General features: G+C 43.0%; 1 protein-coding gene across 1 annotated transcript in view; it reads right to left on the reverse strand.

The window, feature by feature from the left end:
* LOC132824619 (sodium-coupled neutral amino acid symporter 1-like) overlaps positions 1 to 17456 on the reverse strand; it is a 64557-nt gene extending 47101 nt beyond the window's left edge. The window contains exon 1 of the mRNA XM_060839218.1: positions 17261 to 17456. The gene's annotated coding sequence lies outside the window, so the exon portion shown is untranslated. The remainder of the gene's footprint in view (positions 1 to 17260) is intronic.
* Between the last annotated feature and the right edge of the window lie 1190 nt (positions 17457 to 18646).

Here is an 18646-nt window from a genome sequence, read left to right on the forward strand (position 1 = left end):
CCCATCCCTAGTTGCCCTGTGAGGTGGTGTGCTGAGCTGCCTTCTTGAACTGCTATAGTCCTTATTCTGTGGGTTGACTTATAATACCTTCAGAGGGGTAATTCCAGGATTTTGATCCAGCGACAGTGAAGGAACGGTGATATATTTCCAAGTCAGGATGGTGCGTGGCTTGGAGGGAACCTCTATGTGGTGTATTCCCTTGACTATGGTACCCTTGCCTTTCCAAATTGAAGTGTCATGGATTTGGAAAGTGCTGTCTGAGGATCTCTGGTGAATTTCTGAAGTGCAACTTGTAGACAGTACTGCAACTGACCACCGGTGGGTGGAGGGAGTGGATGCTTGTGGATGTAGTGCCAATCAAGCGAGTTGCTTTGTCCTGGATAATAACAAGCTTCTTGAGTATGGTGGAGCTGTATCATGCAGAGGAGTGGAGAATATTCCATTACACTCCTGACTTGTGCCTTGTAGATGGTGGACAGACTTTGAGGAGTCAGGAACCGAATGACCCTGGTGGAACCCAAACTGGGCAACACTGAGCAGGTTATTGCTGAGCAGGTGCTACTTGATAGCACTGTTGATGACGCCTTCTATCACTTTGCTGATGATCGAGTGTCGATTAATGGGGTGGTATTTGGTCAGGTTGGATTTATCCTGTGTTTTGTGTACAGGACATACTTGGGCAATTTTCCATTTGTCAGGTAAATGCAGTGTTGTAACTGTACTGGAAGAGTTTGACTTGGGAAGCAACAAGTCCAGGAGCCTTCAAAAATGAGGAATCTCCTCAGTGTGACAGCTCTGCAGGTCGCTCCCGATTGCTGACACTCGGCGGCCTGTCGGAGACCAGGTACCTACTCAGTTCCTGGCAGGAGAGGAACTGGAGGTAAAGACATTCAGATACTTCACTCACACACACAGGGAGGGACAGGAGCAAACGCAACAGACTGACAATATTCCATCCTGTTCAACCAACTGACCAAAGTGCCCTAGGTGTGACATGCCGAGACCACTGACCAATGGCAGTTCATCACTGTGTTAGTGCTACCCCACCCCAGCTCTCAGACTGGCTGTTATAGCCCTACAGGACTGACTCAATGAGTCAATCCCTAGAATGCAGAGGCACCCCCGAACCGGCACACATAGCCGAACACTTGACAGTGGCTAATCTCTTGGACTGGTATGGGACGTGACTCTAAACATACTGCCAGGAACCACTGACTGACAGATGCTTCTACATATTTCAGTAAGAATTACTGCCAGAAGAGTAATCAAGACTTTGAACATCCACTGCCTCCACATTGACGCTCAGTTGCAGCAGTGTGCACTATATCTGCAGAAATTCACCAAAGACAGCAATTGCAAAACGTGGATACAAATGGACTGTGTTCCTATGTAGGCAAGCGTACTAAGACAGTTCCAAATATTCTTTTCGATTTGCAGTATGTCACAACCATCATGTTTCATTTGATTGTACAAAAACATATTCTGGACTCCAAACCATTAAGCTTCAATAAATATTACAGCTAAACACCAATTCGCAGTACAGCATATGAAATGTAGAACACAGTGCACTGTAGACAGTGAAATATTACCACGGCAACCAGTTAAAGCGAAACGTTGCTATGGCACAAATATCTCATCCTATCCTTCATTCAAGTGTCAACTGATCCTGTTTAGCCTATTATTCAGATTTATGCATCTTAATTAAAGCATTACTGGTCATCCGACAGTCTATTGAGAAATTCATACATATTTGTAATAATGATGTTTACTGTAACCCATTGCATATTTCACTTTTGCTTATCAAAACAAACAATACTGAAATGTAAACTTCAAATCACAAATGGATTTACCAAATAACATAAACATTGTGAAACAGAGAATGCTGGAGGAACTCAGCAGGTCTGGCAGCATTTATGGAGAGAGAGAAGCAGTTAGTGTTTCACATCCGGTGTGACTCTCAATCCCAACGAACAGTCATATCAGACTTGAAATGTTAAGACGGTTTCTCATTCCACAGATGTGCTCGATCTGGTCAGTTTCTCTGGGATTTGCTGTGTTTGTTTCAGATTTCCAACATCCGCAGTATATTGCCTTTATTTGAATTACTTCCAATTTGAAGCTGGGAGGAGAGAAATTATAGACCCAAAACTGAACGTGAGATTTTATTTAGGACGGAGGACTGATGTAAGCAAAGCTAAAATTAAAACTGGTAATGAGGAGTGACTACTTAGAGATATTGGCGCTGCGGTATGAACATATTACTGGAAAATTATGCTGTTTAATGATGCCATTAGATTGCTATGATTATTCTCTATAAAAACTAGATAAGATTATAAATTCTGCATTCAAAATGTAACTATAATACTGTACTACTACTACTTGAACCAACCACGTGACTGATTTGTTTTCAAACTTAATGTTAGTAACTATCTGAGGATGATCTCATTGATTTGCTCCATTCCCCATAGTCAGTGGCCAGCAACTTGTTTTGGAAATTTCACTCTACCAAGGCTGGGGTTTTTCAGTCACACTGAGCTCATGTGAAAGAGGAAGACACATCACTGGAGTTTTCACCTACCCCTTCCTGAGCCCCCACGTCATATGGCAACCTGTATAATTTTAGCTTACTTTATTCCGCCCACATATCTAACTCACGTATTGGTTTATATCTCAGCTTACTTGTTCCCTAACTTCACAATGTTTACGTATATTCATGATAACAGCTCTAAACCTACTGGTGAATCTTTCATTCAAGTTTAACCTTACAATCTTGCTTGCTTTGGCAAGCTGAAGTGAAATATGCAGCAGACTAAAATAAATGCCATGACTACATATCGTGTCATACAGCACTGAAACAGACCCTTCAGTCCAACTAGTCCATGCCAACCATAATCCCAAACTAAACTCGTCCCACCTGCCTGCTCCTGGTCCATATCATCCCAAACCTTTCCTATTCATACATGATTCCAAATGTCTTTTAAACATTGTAATTGTAACTGCATCCTATGAATCGCTGAATGGAATATCTGAAGGGCAGTCTAAACTAAATGCCATAATTACAAATATATATAAATTTCTGAATGGAATAGCTGATGGGCAGTCATGCTTCAATGGAGACACATTTAATCTAAATAACAAGGTAAATTGAATCAGATGAGACTCAAATGCAGAGAATAGAGTTGGATATTTGTACAGTGGAAACACTTTGGCTGCAGTGTTCCACCTTGCCATGACAATGTTCCACACTTCATATGCTATACATTGTACAGCTGCAACACTCATTGATGTTTAAAGGATTGGAGACAAATTCAGAGTCTGAGAAAGTCAGAGCATAATAAGAATGATCATTTTCACGCTATTCTTGCAGATGGAGATCAGTTAGCTAGACAGCTAGAGGGCAACACAGTGATGCCAACCGCGCAGGTTCAATTCCCACACTAGCTGATCTTCCACCAATGGACTCTCTTTCTCAACCTCTCCTTTTGCCTGTGGTTATACCATCACCAATATTACTCTCTAATGGAAGAGCACTCTTATGGTCGGCTGAGACAAAGGCAACTTTATTTTTAACTTTTGTAGAACTTCAATATCCATGCTCTGCAGGGAAATTCCACATCGATAGTAAGTGGGTGGAAATGAAAACAGAGTTGTTGTAGCAGAAACAAAAAACACAATGATAAAATTTTTTTGGCATTTTCTACAATGTAAAGTAATTAATGAAGACTCTGAGTTAATGGGAGCCTTATTGTTACTGTTATTTTGGATGTTTTCCTCCTTGTAACAAAGATCAATAATTTGTGCGTGGCATCTAGCTTGTTGGTCTTAACTAGATTAAGGTAGAAACATTGGAAAGACTTGTATCATTTTTAGTCACACAACAACATTCTAATACCACTAGGCTGTACTATCACATAGTTTTACATCAAACATGTCCTCCTGACCCTCCAACTCATACCAATGTAAAACACACATTGGAGTGAATTTTCAGACTAGAGGATGGTAGACACTGATGTTCCCCATTTTAGTAGAAGGCACAGTCAGGGAAAGTATATGCTTAATAGTACAATTCGACAAAATGAGCAGGGACAGAGAGACCTGGAGGTTTCTTGCACTTAACTCTTTGAAGGTGTCATGATGGTTAGCAAAACTTGTAGGATCGTGGGCTGCATAAATAGAGTTATTGAGGACAAAAATAAGAAAACTGCATTGAACCTTTAGAAAGCTCTGGTCAGGCCACAGGAAGAGACCAGTTCTAGCTACCGTATGTTAGAAAGGACATGAGGGACTTTGAGGGGCCACTGAGGACATTTAGCAACATGTTCCAAGAGTGAGGATAGGATTGGGTAACTGGGTTTGTTTAAGATAGACAATTTGCTGATGGTTTAAGAATTAAAGGGCTTAGATTTAAGGTTCTGGCTATCAGATACAGGAGGGATGTGAGGGAAAATATCTTTATACGGCATACAGTAGTGACCTGAAACTTATTGCCAATGCAGGCGATGCAACAGAGACAATTTATGATTTCAAAAGTGAATGGGAACAGCAGTCTGGAGGGAAATAATTTGTATGGCTGTAGGAACAGATGGGAAATAGGAACAACTAGATCAATCTACATAAAGCACGGTGGCTCAGTGGTTATCACTGCTGCCTCACAGCACCAGGGACCTGAGTTCAATTCCAACCTCGGGTGACTGTGTGGAGTCTGCACATTCTCCCGGTGTCAGTGTGGGTTTCCTCCGGGTGCTCCAGTTTCCTCCCATAGTCCAAAGATGAACTGGCCATGCTAAATTGCCCATAGTTTTCAGGGATGTGTAGGTTAGGTGCATTAGTTAGGGATAAATGTAGAGTGGTAGGGGAATGGGGCTGAATGGGTTACTCTTTGGAGAGTCGGCATGGATTTGTTGGGTTAAGTGGTCTGTTTCCAAACAGTAGGGATTCTATGATTTCTATGAAAGCCAGCAGGTACCTAATGGGGCCAAATGGCATCCTCTGACTCATAATTATTCTTTGATTAATAATTTATATTCAGGATGAAGGAATTTCTTTAAGCCTAAAAAGCCTATGAAATGTTTTAAGTGAGAGCTGAAAGGATAAGAAGGGGATCTTGCCAAAGGTTTATGAACTCAAAGTTTACATCTAGAGTCAGAGAGCCAGCCTGCATCTGCACATCACACCCCTCTTCAAGGGAATATTTAAAGGAAATGTAGGGTGGTAAAATCCCTAGTGTGAAAATTCTGAAACTGCAAATCTTCCAAGAGAAATTAAAAAGAAATTCCATCCAATATTCAGGGAATGTTTAATAGTAGCCAACTTGATATTGTGCATCTTAAGCTTCCAATCACTCTTAAAATCTAGCCTTCATTGATCAGTCCTTTGAGTGCAGGAGTTGGGACGTCATGCTGAGGTTGTATAGGACATTAGTGAGGCCTCTTCTGGAATACTGCATCCAGTCATGGTCACCCTGTTACAGGAAGGATATTATTAAGCTGGAGAGGGTTCAAAGAGAGTTACCAAGCTATTGCCCAGTATGGACGGTCTGAGTTATAAAGGAAAGCTGGATAGGCTGGGACTTCTTTCACTGAAATGTAGGAGGTTGAGAGGTGGCTTGATCGAAGTTTATAAAATAATAAAGTGTGGAGTCAAAGGAAGCTATCTTTTCCCTAGGATAAGGGATTTCATGACTATGGGGCACATTTTAAGGTGAGAGAAGAGTGTTAAGAAAGAGATGAGGGACAAACTCTTTACACAGAAGGTGGTTCATGTGTGGAATGAACTTCCCGAGGAAGTGGTGGATGTGGGTACAATTACAACATTTAAAAGAAGTCAACAACACGAGTAGAAAAGATTTGGAGGGATATGGGCCAGGAGTAGGCAGGTGGGACTAGTTTAGTTTGGGATTATGTTTAGCATGGACCGGTTGGACTGAAGAGTCTGTTTGCATGCTGTACGACCTATGTTGATGCCTATATCACAGAATCTTTCAGTCCATCTTGCCTGTCTAATATATCCCCAGTAAATTTATTATTAGTTTTCCACTGTTCAGTCCAGATAAACAGGGGAGATTCATATCAGGAGTAGATTCTGGCCTGGGAACCTCCTTCCCTAATCAAGTAAAAAATATGGTTGCTACATGGTGATTGATCAAAAGTGCATGAGAGAGGGGTAATAGGTGAAAGAGGAAGACACTGTTCAGTTTTCAGTTTTTTTTTATTGTGTTAAGGTGATAGTGTTTGATATAATAGAGCAATGGGCGAAGCATTGTCACAGTTGTAGCTGGAATGGTATAAAATACTGGGCCACAACAGCGGTATTGCAGGCAGTCCGATCACCCTGTTATAGGAAGGATGTGATCGCACTAGACAAGGTGCAGAAATTACCTGGAGAGTCTGAATTGCGAGGAAAGATTGGAAAGGCTGGGGTTGTTTTCCTTGGAATTATGCAGATTGAGAGAGGTCCTAATGGAGGCATATCCGACAATGAGAGGGAGTCGATAGGGTGGATAGGAAGGCTTTTTTTTCCTGTTAGTAGAGGGGTCAGCAACCAGGAGGCATGGATTTAAGCTAAGAGGTGGAAAGCTAAGAGGAGAATTGAGGATTTTTTTTCCCACTCAAAGGGTAAAGGAGATCTGCAACTCACTGCCTGAAGGGATGGTGGACACAAAAATATGATCAGTATTTAGATATTTACTTGTGGTGCAACAATTGTGCTCCATGAAAGCAGAGATGCAGGTAGACTGGGTATGTTGAAGAGGGCATCTGGCACATTTGCCTTTCTTGGTCAGTGCATTGAGCATAAGAGTTGGGAGGTCATGTTGCGGCTGTAAGGACATTGATTAGGCCACTTTTGGAATACTGAGTCATAGAGATGGTACAGCATGGAAGCAGACCCTTCGGTCCAACCCGTCCATGCCGACCAGATATCCTAACCCAATCTAGTCCCACCTGCCAGCACCCGGCCCATATCCCTCCAAACCCTTCCCATTCATATAAACATCCAAATGCCTCTTAAATGTTGCAATTGTACCAGCCTCCACCACTTCCTCTGGCAGCTCATTCCATACATGTACCCCCTCTGTGTGAAAAAGTTGCCTTGTAGGTCTCTTTCATATCTTTCCCCTCTCACCCTAAACCTATGCCCTCTAGTTCTGGACTCCTTGACCTCAGGGAAAAGACTTTGCCTATTTACCCTAATCATGCCCTTCCTAATTTTGTCTACTTGCTATAGGAAAGATGTTGTGAAACTTGAAAAGGTTCCAAATAGCTTAACAGGATATTACCGACTTAGAATGTCTGAGCGACAGGGAGAGGCTGAATCTGGAGTTGATTCCGGAGATGAGGAGGTTACTCTATGAGGAGAGGTTGAGCCGCCTGAGACTGTACTGGCTAGAATTTCGAAGAATGAGAGGGGATCTTATAGAAACCTATAAAATTATGAAATGGATGGATAAGATAGAGGTAGGCAAGTTGTTTTTACTGCTGGATGAGACTAGGACTAGGGGACATGGTCTCAAGATTAGGGGGAGTAGATTTAGAACGGCGATGAGGAGGAACTGCTTTTCCCAAAGAGTAGTGAATCTAAGGAATTCTCTGCCCAAGGAAGCAGTAGAGGCAGCTTTATTAAATATATTTAAGATATAGTTGGATGGGTTTTTGCATGGTAGGGGAATTAAGGGTGATGGGAATAATGCAGGTAGGAGAAACTGAGATGATGGATAGATCAGCCATGACCTTAATGAATTATGAAGCAGGCTCAATGGGCCAAATAGCCTACTCCTGCTTTTATTACTATAAAACTATGAATAGACTGGGGTTATTTTCCCTGGAATGTTGGAGGCTGAGAGGTGACCTTACACAAGTTTATAAAACCATTAGAGGCATGGATAGGGTGAATAGTCAAGGTCTTTTTCCGAAGGTGGGGGAGTCCAGAATTAGAGGGCATATGGTGAGAGAGGAAAGATTTTAAAGGGAACTGAGGGGCAACATTTTCATGCAGACAGTGGTGTGTGTATGGAATGAGCTGCCGGATGAAATGATGGAGGCTGGCACAATTACAACATTTGAAAAAACATCTAGATGGGTATATGAATAGGAAGGTTTTAGAGGGATATGGACCAAATGCTGACAAATGGGATTCAATTGATTTAGGATATCTGGTCAGCATGGATGAGTTGGACTGAAGAATTTGTTTCCATGCTGTACATCTCTATGAGCTGAAAATGTGTTGCTGGTTAAAGCGCAGCAGGTCAGGCAACATCCAAGGAACAGGAAATTCGACGTTTCGGGCAAAAGCCCTTCATCAGGAATAATGACATCTCTATGACTCTAGTAGCAATAAGTACAGGCATTTTAAAAAGTGAATTGTCAACTTTCAACAAGTAATTATACAAGTAAGAAAGACTTATGATTACATAGTCATGATTTGGAGGTACCGGTGTTGGACTGGGGTGTGCAAAGTTAAAAATCACACAACACCAAGTTATAGCCCAACAGGTTTACTTGGAAGCACTAGCTTTTGGAGCGCTGCTCCATCAGGTGTTTGTGGAGTTGTGTGTTTTTAAGTGACTGCTTACTATATAACTACAGTCTATTAACCTCAGGATACTCCAACATGCTTAATAGCCATTGAAATGCTTTAGAAGAGCAGTGCAGGATACAGCTTAAGCCTCACAATTGCATTGCCCAGGGTTTGTGAAGTTTGCAGCTGTCCTCCAGTAAGTCTATTCACAAGTAGTCTTAAATTTAAAGCTTATTTGTATGTTTGGTAAAATGAAGTTTACCTTATAAAATCACTACTCATGCTCCAACCCTTGGGGAAATGGATCGACAGTAAGGTCACTTGGAGGAGCGGGGAGTGTGTGGTTTAAGAGGGGTGGGAGTTCAATTCACTGAATTAACAATGCACTGGGAAGTTGAGATCCATCTGTTGACTTTTGTATTTGCCTACAGTACATTAGGCAGCATGCTAACAACCCACTCAGGAGAGAAAAGAGCCAGTTAAATTTGTTAATAACTCATTATGAACTCTTGTAATGAGGGCTTTGGGACTCAACTATAGCTACATGAGTTTCCTGGGCTTTTCTGAAGTTCAACAGTGAGCACAATGTGAGGTGGCTGAATAACAGACAAAATAAAATGGGAAATCGCCTGTTTCCTCGCCTCGTTTTGTAAAGAGTTTCCATTCACAATGCTTGCTCTGGTAATTTGTTTTTGCACCTTGACAGGTTACTTTCACTGCTTTAGCTGTCACTTTCTTGTGGGATATCTGTGTCTCTGTTCTCGGGGTCATAATCAAAAAATAGTTGATCCGCATGGGCGCTGCTTGTACTTTCTTACTTTGGACCTTGGGTAATGGACAAGATGACCAATGTAATTGTTAGCACCAAGAACAGCAGACTAAAACCATCAGAAACAGTAGGAAGACTGCCAGTCAGCAACAGAAATTGCACAACACCTACATTTTGTGCACAAAATGACCATGAGCTTCCAACTGCTGCCATTTCAACACACACCATGGTCTCTGGCCAATGTCTCGATCTCGGACTTGCTGCAGTGCGCCAGCAAAGCTCAGCTTGAGCTGAAGGAACAACACCTCATTTTCCAATCGGGAACCCTGCAACCTTGTGGTCTCAATATTAATTAATACTTTCAGGGCCTGAGCACCTATTCCCATGTCGTTCCCTCAACCTTATCATAACATGGGCTGCTACTACAACTGACCCATTGTCAGCCACTAATGATCCCCAGTAACAGCTACTGATTCTCCTCAGCTGACCAATATTCATTGTTTTATCTGCCCTACTGATTTTCTCTCTCTCTCCCTCTCTGGGGTTCATTTCCACCGCCTTCCCACTCCCCCACTCCTTCTCTAGCATGTACAAGACACCAACCTTTTCCGAACTACAATTAGTGCTGAAGAAAGGTCACTGCAGCCGAAAAGTTAACTCTGATTTCTGTCCACAGATAAAAACCGAAAGAACTGCGGATGCTGTGAATCGGAACCAAAACGTGGCAGGCTAGAGGACACGTTTTACGCTAAATAAATTTTAAAAAGCAATGAATCGTGGATGCTGGAAATCAGAAAACTCTCCACAGGTCAGACAACATCTGGAGAGAAACAAAACCAGAAAATGCTGGAAAAGCTTAGTTGTTGTTCTGAGGAAGGGTCACCAGACTCGAACACTAACTGATTTCTCTTCACAGATGTTGCCAGACCTGCTGAGCTTTTCCAGCAATTTCTGTTTTTGTTTCTCTCCGCAGATGTTGAGTTTTGTTTTAGAAATTTCTGTTTCTGATATCCAGCAGCCGGAGTTCATTGGATGAGTTGAGATGTGCAGCTCACAGGAGGCAACATCCACAAAATAGGGTGTGCAGGCAGAGGATCATCTTTGTAGACATATCATGGTCTTGGGGTTCAGTGTCGGGCCTTCGCAGCCTGCTGGGAGAAGGTTCATAGCCAAGTGGATCAGGTACCTGCACATTACTAGGAGCTGTTAAAATCAGCACCCTCCTTAGAGCTTTTCCTTTAAGCCCCTTTCTGCCATCAGCCGGAAATACTTGCAGGATTTCACAGCTGATTTCTCACAGATGCACCAAACAGGTGCCCCAGGTCATGTTTTCCAGGGCTGAACAATGATGCACATTGTCCCAGGGAATGATACCAGTCAGAACGAGTGACGTCTGAGTCTCTGGCTGGTTTCCCACAGATGGTGGGTATCACTGATTCCATGTGCCCAGCAAAGGAGGGTCACCCCCGGTCACACCAGATTATTTGTGAAATGCCAGAGTTTCTACTCCATCAGTGTACAGCTATGATGCGAAGGAGCCGGTGTTGGACTGAGGTGGACAAAGTTCAAAATCTCACAACATGGAAGCACTAGTTTTCAAAGTGCTGCTTCTGGATGAAGAAGCAAAGGTCCGAAAGCTAGTGCTTCCAATTAAACCTGTTGGACTATAACCAGGTGTTGTGAGATTTTGAACAATGTACAACTAACATGCAGTCCTGATTATGGAGTTAAAAATCACACAGTTGCTCCAAAAGCTAGTGCTTCCAATTAAACCTGTTGGACTATAATCTGGTGTTGTGTGATTTTTAACTTTGTACACCCCAGTCCAACACCGGCATCTCCAAATCCTGATTATGGAGGTGTACATATGATTCCCAGCTGCCTGCTGTGAAGCTTTTGCCTAATGGTCCATTCTCCTTGATCTTTTTTTTACACACTTACAGACTACAGCTGCCGGTGACACTTGTGAGGAATCTGAAAACAGCAAAGCCCAGGAGAGTGAGAATGTGATCAAGATGACAATGTGATGTGTCACTGAGCCAGCATCAGAGTGCTGAAGGTGTGCTTTGGGCGTGTTGACATATCTGTCGGTGCCCCTCAGCGTGCTCTCACCACACTCTCCAGAATGGTCGTGAGGGGCTGCATTCTGCAGGAAACTATCCAGATTCGGGCCTTCAAGAGAAGCAAGGTGGACAGCACAGAGCCCCTCCAGAAAAAGAATCTCCCATGGCCAATTTACTAACTGCTATGAATGACAAGGTTTGTTTTGCATTTATTTGGAGGCCACATATTACACACATATCACCCCCACTCCTTCTCTCAACTAAAAGCAGACCTACAATCCCCAAAGCATCCCTTTCCAGCCACCCATTGTTTAGCATTAGGTCTCAATGTGTATCAATACTGAGAAGGCCACTATTTGGCAGCAGGGAAAAATAGGAGTACAAGAACACAAGATACAGGAGTGGATTTGGCCCATTGAGGTCGCTCTGCCATTTAACAGAATCACAATTGTCCCCAACTCTCAATAATAGGATATCACCAAGCTTTTCAACAAGGAAGCACGGTGGCTCAGTGATTGGCACTGCTGCCTCACAGTGCCAGCGACCTGGGTTCGATTCCAACCTCAGGTGAGTGTCTATGTGGAGTTTTCACATTCTCCCCGTGTCTGTGTGGGTTTTCTCCGGTGCTCCAGTTTCATCCCACAGTCCAAAAATATGCAGGTGAATTGGCCATGCTAAATTGCCCATAGTGTTCAGGGATGTGCAGGTTAGGGGCATTCGTCAGGTGTAAATAAACAGTAGTAGGGGAATGGGTCTAGTTGGGTTACTCTCTGGAGGGTCGATGTGGACTTGTTGGGCCAGTGTTTCCACACTGTAGGGATTCTATAAAAAGTGATGACTTATCCTCTCTGCTCATTCCTCCTCTGTTTTCCCACCCTGAATAGACCAAAGGTTCACCTATCCCAGCCTGAAATGTATTCAACAATGAAGCATCCTCAACACTCTGAGTGTCACCAAGCTTTCCAGTCCTGAATGGTCATCCCATGCAGCGCAAGTTGCTGAGTGGAATAAAATGGTGCAATAGGCTTCTGAAGGCTGAGTACAGAGGTTGAAGTGATTCACTGGAAGCATTAAGGCTTTGTTTGATCGAAAGATGTGTAGCAGGAATGTAATGACATAACATGGTTAAATGTACTTATTGTTCACACTCTCTTGACCTTCTTAGGCAATCAAACTGGTTTCAGCATTGAATCTGCAACTGTGGCATTAGACTTCTGCTGTTGATCTCTTAAACAATCATCCGCTACTTATTCTTGCTTTTCAGTGGCAGGCTACTTTCGCCTATTGATGTGAAAGAGGATCTCCTTCGGGTCTTAAACACCACAGCACTAAAGTCAGGGAAGCATCAGTGAAGTAAGGCACACACTTAGCATAGTAAAGCTCCATTAGAACAATCAGTTAACTTCTTCCTCCATCTCCGCAAACCAATAACGGGTATCTTTGCAGTTTCACTTCGAATAGTGCAGCTGAAACTGAGTAATGTGGGCCACCATCAAACCTGCTCATTCTAATTGGATTGAATCCAGAAGTTAGATCCAAATGCAATGACCTGGTGTCCTGCCTGTTGCTGGACACCATCCACCTCCAAGGGCATTGTTAAGTTAAATTTCCTTCCTTGGAATCTGAAGAACATATCTACAGATTCACAATTACTTGTAAGTCTCTTTGAGAAGTCCAGGTTACCAAGAACAGGAAACCAAGCAGCAACGTATTGCCTTGTTTTTCTATGTTAAACCCACAGCTATAACAGCACACGGCACACTGAAGAACGCTGGTAGCAAGCTAAATGCTAGACTTCTGATACATATAGATATATACAAAGTCTAATTTTATAATGACTACATTTACTTTATAAAGTCAATTGTGAAGAACTGTCTTATGTTGAGGTGCACGGAAGTTTTCATTGAAACTAATGCTTACTGCGTGAGTAATCTTTTCTGTGTGGGCAGGAAGGAGTTAGGTTTTGAAGAGAGAACTTATAGTGGGAAATGGTGCAAAGGGTTGTTCCACTCCTAAGCACAAAAACTCAGAAGTTTACAGGATGGATCGAGGACATTCAGAAAAACACTTCTTTTTCAATAGTCTCTATTTTACTCATACCATTCTCCCCTTAAAAGTTGCAATGGTCTCTGTCTCCCCACTTCATTTGCATGTTTTTAACTATGCTCATAGAGTTACAGGAATCTACAGCAAGGAATAAGGCCCTTCGGCCCAAAAGGTCTGTACCAGTCAAAAAGGACCAACTGTTCTAATCTCATTTTCCAGCCAATAGCCTTGTATGTCTTGGCAAAGTAAGTGTACATCTAAATACTTCTTAAATGTTATGAGGACTTCATGCCCCTACCACCCTTACAGGCAAGGAGTTCCAGATTCCACCACCCTCGGGATGAAAATGTTTCCCTCACATCACCACTAAACCTCTTGCTTCTTACTTTAAATCTACACTCCCGGTCATTGATTCCTCCATCAAGCTGAAAAGCTTCCTCCTGTCTGCCCTATATACACTGTACAATTTCTCCCTGCCCTTGTAACAGGGATTTTTAAAACATATCCCTCTTGATAATTACCTCTCCAACTTATCTTTCCCTGTTCAGCCCATAAAGAATAACAAAAGTTTCCAAACTTTCTTTTTTATGAGATCCCCTTCTACTGAGCTCTGCTCCAATGAAAATAGTTTCAAGATCTCAAGAATCTAACACAGATCAATAAAAAAAAATCTGACACAATCTGACTCCCAGCACCAACTCTATATCCTCCAAGCATTTCTTCAGCAGCAGTTTGTTTCAATGTTCTATTCTGAAGTAGTTCCACCCACAACTACCTCATTTGTAAACAAGAACTTCTTGTATGTTACATGATCGTATATGAATCAAAATATATTCAAAACCTTGTCATATATATAAGCTATGAACTCTAGATGAAATACTTATGCTGCATTTGTCCTTCAGAGAGAGATGAAAAACGCTGCTTCCTTGCCATAAAGATAGTGAAGATGTCAAATCTGCTCTTATTTGAGGTTTTTCACCTTCGAGCACCAGTTCATTGAATTTAACAGAAGCTTCCCCATGGATTGTTTTGTTGTTCAGTCTAAACTTGCATCCTCTGACCACGAAACAGTGTTCCTAATGGCCAGACAGGTACAGCAGTGTAGACATGAGTTGCACATGGGGACCCTGCAGAATTCCCATCGTAGCACACTCTGAAGGAATTACCCAGGAAATTGAATCTCCCACTGGGCAATTCCTCTATCCCTGGAATCCTCGAAAGTCTCCAATCAAATCAGAGGATTCTGATGAAATTAAGTCAAATAGTTTCTCATGAGAAGTTAAAATGACACCATACTTACCTAACACACACTGAACTATATCTCCCCAAGATCCCTTCCAGTCCCCAGACCCTGACATGACATTCCCCCGCGCGCCCCCCCCCCCCCCCCCATCTGACAAAACATACTCCAGGATCTACACCCCCTGGAGACCTGACACCTCCGCTCCAATCCACACCCAAATCTCCTCTCCACTGGATCTGACCCCCAAATCACCTCCTCCCTCAGTGCTGCTGCCACTTGACCCAATATTCTCCTCCCATGATGGACCTTAACCTAATCCGATAAGCTCCTTCCCTTCGCTGGACCTGATCCAGTCCCTCACTATTGGACCCAAACAGCTCCAGGCCCATCATTTGCCCTTCCCACATCCCACCAGACCCAACATCCCCTGCCCATCACAACCTACCCTCTACACTGTATTACTCATCTGGACCCTTGCCATCTGATACACAATCCACTTGGCTCCCAACTTTTTTCCATAGCATCCTGCACATCTGGCACCCTACCCAACTGGTTCCCTACTTACCTGGCTTTCCACCCATTACCCATTGGGCACCCTACTTTTCCAGCATCCTAAAATCACACTCACCTTAGAACACTTGCCCTTTGACATCAGAATATGTCAAAAAGAGTGCAGTCAGCCTTACTGTGACAGTTCTATGCTACAAAAGAGCGGTCAGAATGGATGTACAGCTCTGATTTTCTGAGTGAGACCTGGAAAAAGTGAAGACGGTAGATGCTGGAGAGTCAGAATTGCAAAATGCGGCACGAGAAAGGCACAGCAGGTCAGCCAGCATCTGAGGAGCAGGTGAGTTAACTTTTCACATCAGGAATGTGATTGGGGAGGGGGCTGAAGATAAATAGTAGGGGGGTTGGGCTGAGGGGGAAGGTAGGTGGGAAGGTGATAGGTGGATACAGGTAGCGGTGATGGTGATGTGTCGGATTGGAGGGTGGAGCAGATAGGTGGGAAGGAAGATGGACAGGTCGGATAGGTCAAAACGGCGATGCTGAATTGGAGGGTTGGATCTGGGATGAGGTCTTGGGGTGAGATTTGGAAACTGGTGAAGTCGATGTTGATTGCCATGTGGTTGAACGGTCTCAAGGCAAAAGATGAGGTGTTCTTCCTCCAGGTGGCGGATGGCTCGGATTTGGCGATGGAGGAGGGCCAGGATTTGCATATCCTTGGGGGAGTGGGAGTTGAAGTGGTTGATCACAGGATACTGGGGTTGGTTGGTGCCTGTGTCCCAGAGATGTTTGCTGAAAAGCCCCAGAAGTTGATGTCTGCCTCCCCGATGTAGAGGCCACAACAAGAACAACAGATGCAGTAAATGAGGTGGGTGGAAGTGCAGGAAAATCTCTTCTGGATTTGAAATGATCCTTTAGGGCCTGGGACGGACGTAAAGGGGGAGGTGTGGGCGCAGGTTTTACACTTTGTGTGACAGCAAGGGAAGGGCCATATGTAGAAGGTGGATTGGTAGGGGACATGGACCTAACAAGGGAGTTGCAGATGGAATAGACTCTGCGGAACGCAGATAGGAGTGGGAAGGGAAATATATTTTTGGTGGTGGGGTCTGATTGTAGATGATGGAAATGGTGGAGGATAGTGCGCTGGATCTGGAGATTCGTGGGGTGGAATGTGAGGACCAGGGGGTTCTATCCTTGTTGCGGAATCACCTCTAGCAACTCATCATTTAAACTGTCCTGCTCTAAGGAAAAAAAGCAGTTCCAGCTTCTTCAATCTATCCATATAACTGAAATCCGTTATCCTAGAACCATTCTGGCACATCTCTTTAGAATGCACCCTATTATCTAAAGGGAAAGAAGACAGTATTTGATGCACAAGATACAAAAATGCAACAAATTAATTTTGAATAGATCAATATATCCCTGTTGTCAAAGATCCGAATGTGCACACTCTGGTGAATTGCTCTGGCCACAAACTGCAGTATAATCTGTCGCTGTGCTTATAAAAGGATCCTCAAACGATCTCAACAATTTAAATGCAGGAAAAGTTCAACGTATTACTATTTCCACTGATGACGATCATCGAGGGTTGAGTTTTTTATTCATTCTGAAGTTTCCACTGAAAGCCCCTCTCCCCTCAGGTCGTGAGATTCAACATTAAAGCTGCCATACCTCTCCTCAAATATTCGTTTGGAGTTGATTAAACTTTAACGGTAAGACAATGAGAATGTGATGTTTGATCTGCACATGGTGTAAAAACGGAACAAGTCAGCGTTTTTCAACTTCGCGCCCTTACATGCTTAAAATGTGGGTTCTTATTTATTTACTACATGAGCAGTTACGCAAGTTAATTTTAAAAATACACATGAAAGGAAACATCTGGGTTTTTTTTTTACACAATCCAATTTTGGAGCAGTCCATGCATTTTCTAAAAATCTGCAATTCCACTCTTTCCAAAACCAATTTCTCCAGTCTCTGACACAGTTATCTCCTGATTCTTTTGAGCTCTGAGTTTTATGAAGAAAAATGTTCAAGAAGATATTGTAGCAAAAGCAAGATTTGAACATTCTAGCCCAAAAGCGCGCTCAAATATAGGTTTGAAAGTTTTGTTTTGCTATTTACCTTGCAATTTTAAGGCTGGTAAAGTCCCTTCCACACTTGTTTTCGGTGACTTCTTCTGTTGATGGATAAGAATGGCTTGTGTGGATCCGGTTCAATTAAACTCGACTGGTAGATCTGTCTCAGAGAGTTAATGTTGGAGGATTTGGCTTAGCGATGCGATAGTGAATGGATGGAAGCAAAAAGAATGTACGATAGCAGTTACTCTCTAAGCCTCCCAAACTCTCCTATATATTAGCGGGACTTTACACCTCTCTTCACCGCCTCAGCAAATCTCGCGACACCATCCAGCCCCGGTGACATATTATGCTCAAGATAGAAGCCCACAATTCATTACACACAAAAATAGCTGAATTGTAGGGCATGTCCCAGCAGCTTTCCTGAGAAATACATCAGTAAGTTACAAAACGTAAAAGTCAATCAGCATTTCTGTGTGCCAAGGTGGGCATGTGGACAGGTGGTGACTGAGCTGATGGTCTGTTCTTGGCTCAGATTTCCAGCATCCACTGTTCCCTTTTGCCTTTTGATTTTGGAAGAGATCCGGAGAGGTTGATTTGCCCGGAATAATGCTCCAGGATACTTTTCACCATGTACCCATAGTGCAGCTTCATAGAAACATAGAAAATAGGAGAAGGAATAGGCCATTCGGCCCTTTGAGCCTGTTCTTGCCATTCAGTAGGATCAGGGCTAATCATCCAACTCATTACCCTGTTCCTACTTCCCCTTCCCCCCACCCCCCTTATCCTTTAATCCCTTTAGCTATAGTCAACTCCTTCCTGAAATCACGCAATGGTTCATCATGTACCCATTGTTCAGGTTTTCCATAAGGATGTGGTGCTGGAAAAGCACAACAGGTCAGGCAGCATCCGAGGAGCAGGAAAGTGGATGTTCCAGGTATAAGACCATCAGGATTCCTGATGAAGGGCTTATGCCTGAAATGTCAACTCTCCTGCTGCTTGATGCTGCCTGACCTGCTGTGCTTTTCTACCCCACACCTTTAGACGCTGACTCTCCAGCATCTGCTTCCTCACTTTCTCCCAGTTTTCCCATAAGACAACTGCTATGTAAATGGGTTGTTCATTAGAATGCGGGGAAAGGTGATGTCTGGTTTGTTTCCCACCATTACCCAGATTAGCTACTGGTTGACCAGCATTTATAAGTATGATCATGACAGCCTTTAAAGTACAACTGCAGAAGGACCTGTAGTTGTTATCACTTGTTAATCATTAAATGGAAAAAGGTTGTGATGTCTGTTTCAATAATCCTCTACGGAAAGATTATGCTTTTTGTGTCAGCATTCTTGAGCACTGAGGAGCTAAAATAATAGAACCCCCAAAATCATGTGAAGATTATTTGGGCATATCTCTTAGTACCTGCAAAGCTATGACC

Source organism: Hemiscyllium ocellatum, chromosome 19, assembly GCF_020745735.1.
Source record: "Hemiscyllium ocellatum isolate sHemOce1 chromosome 19, sHemOce1.pat.X.cur, whole genome shotgun sequence".
Classification (NCBI taxonomy): domain Eukaryota; kingdom Metazoa; phylum Chordata; class Chondrichthyes; order Orectolobiformes; family Hemiscylliidae; genus Hemiscyllium; species Hemiscyllium ocellatum.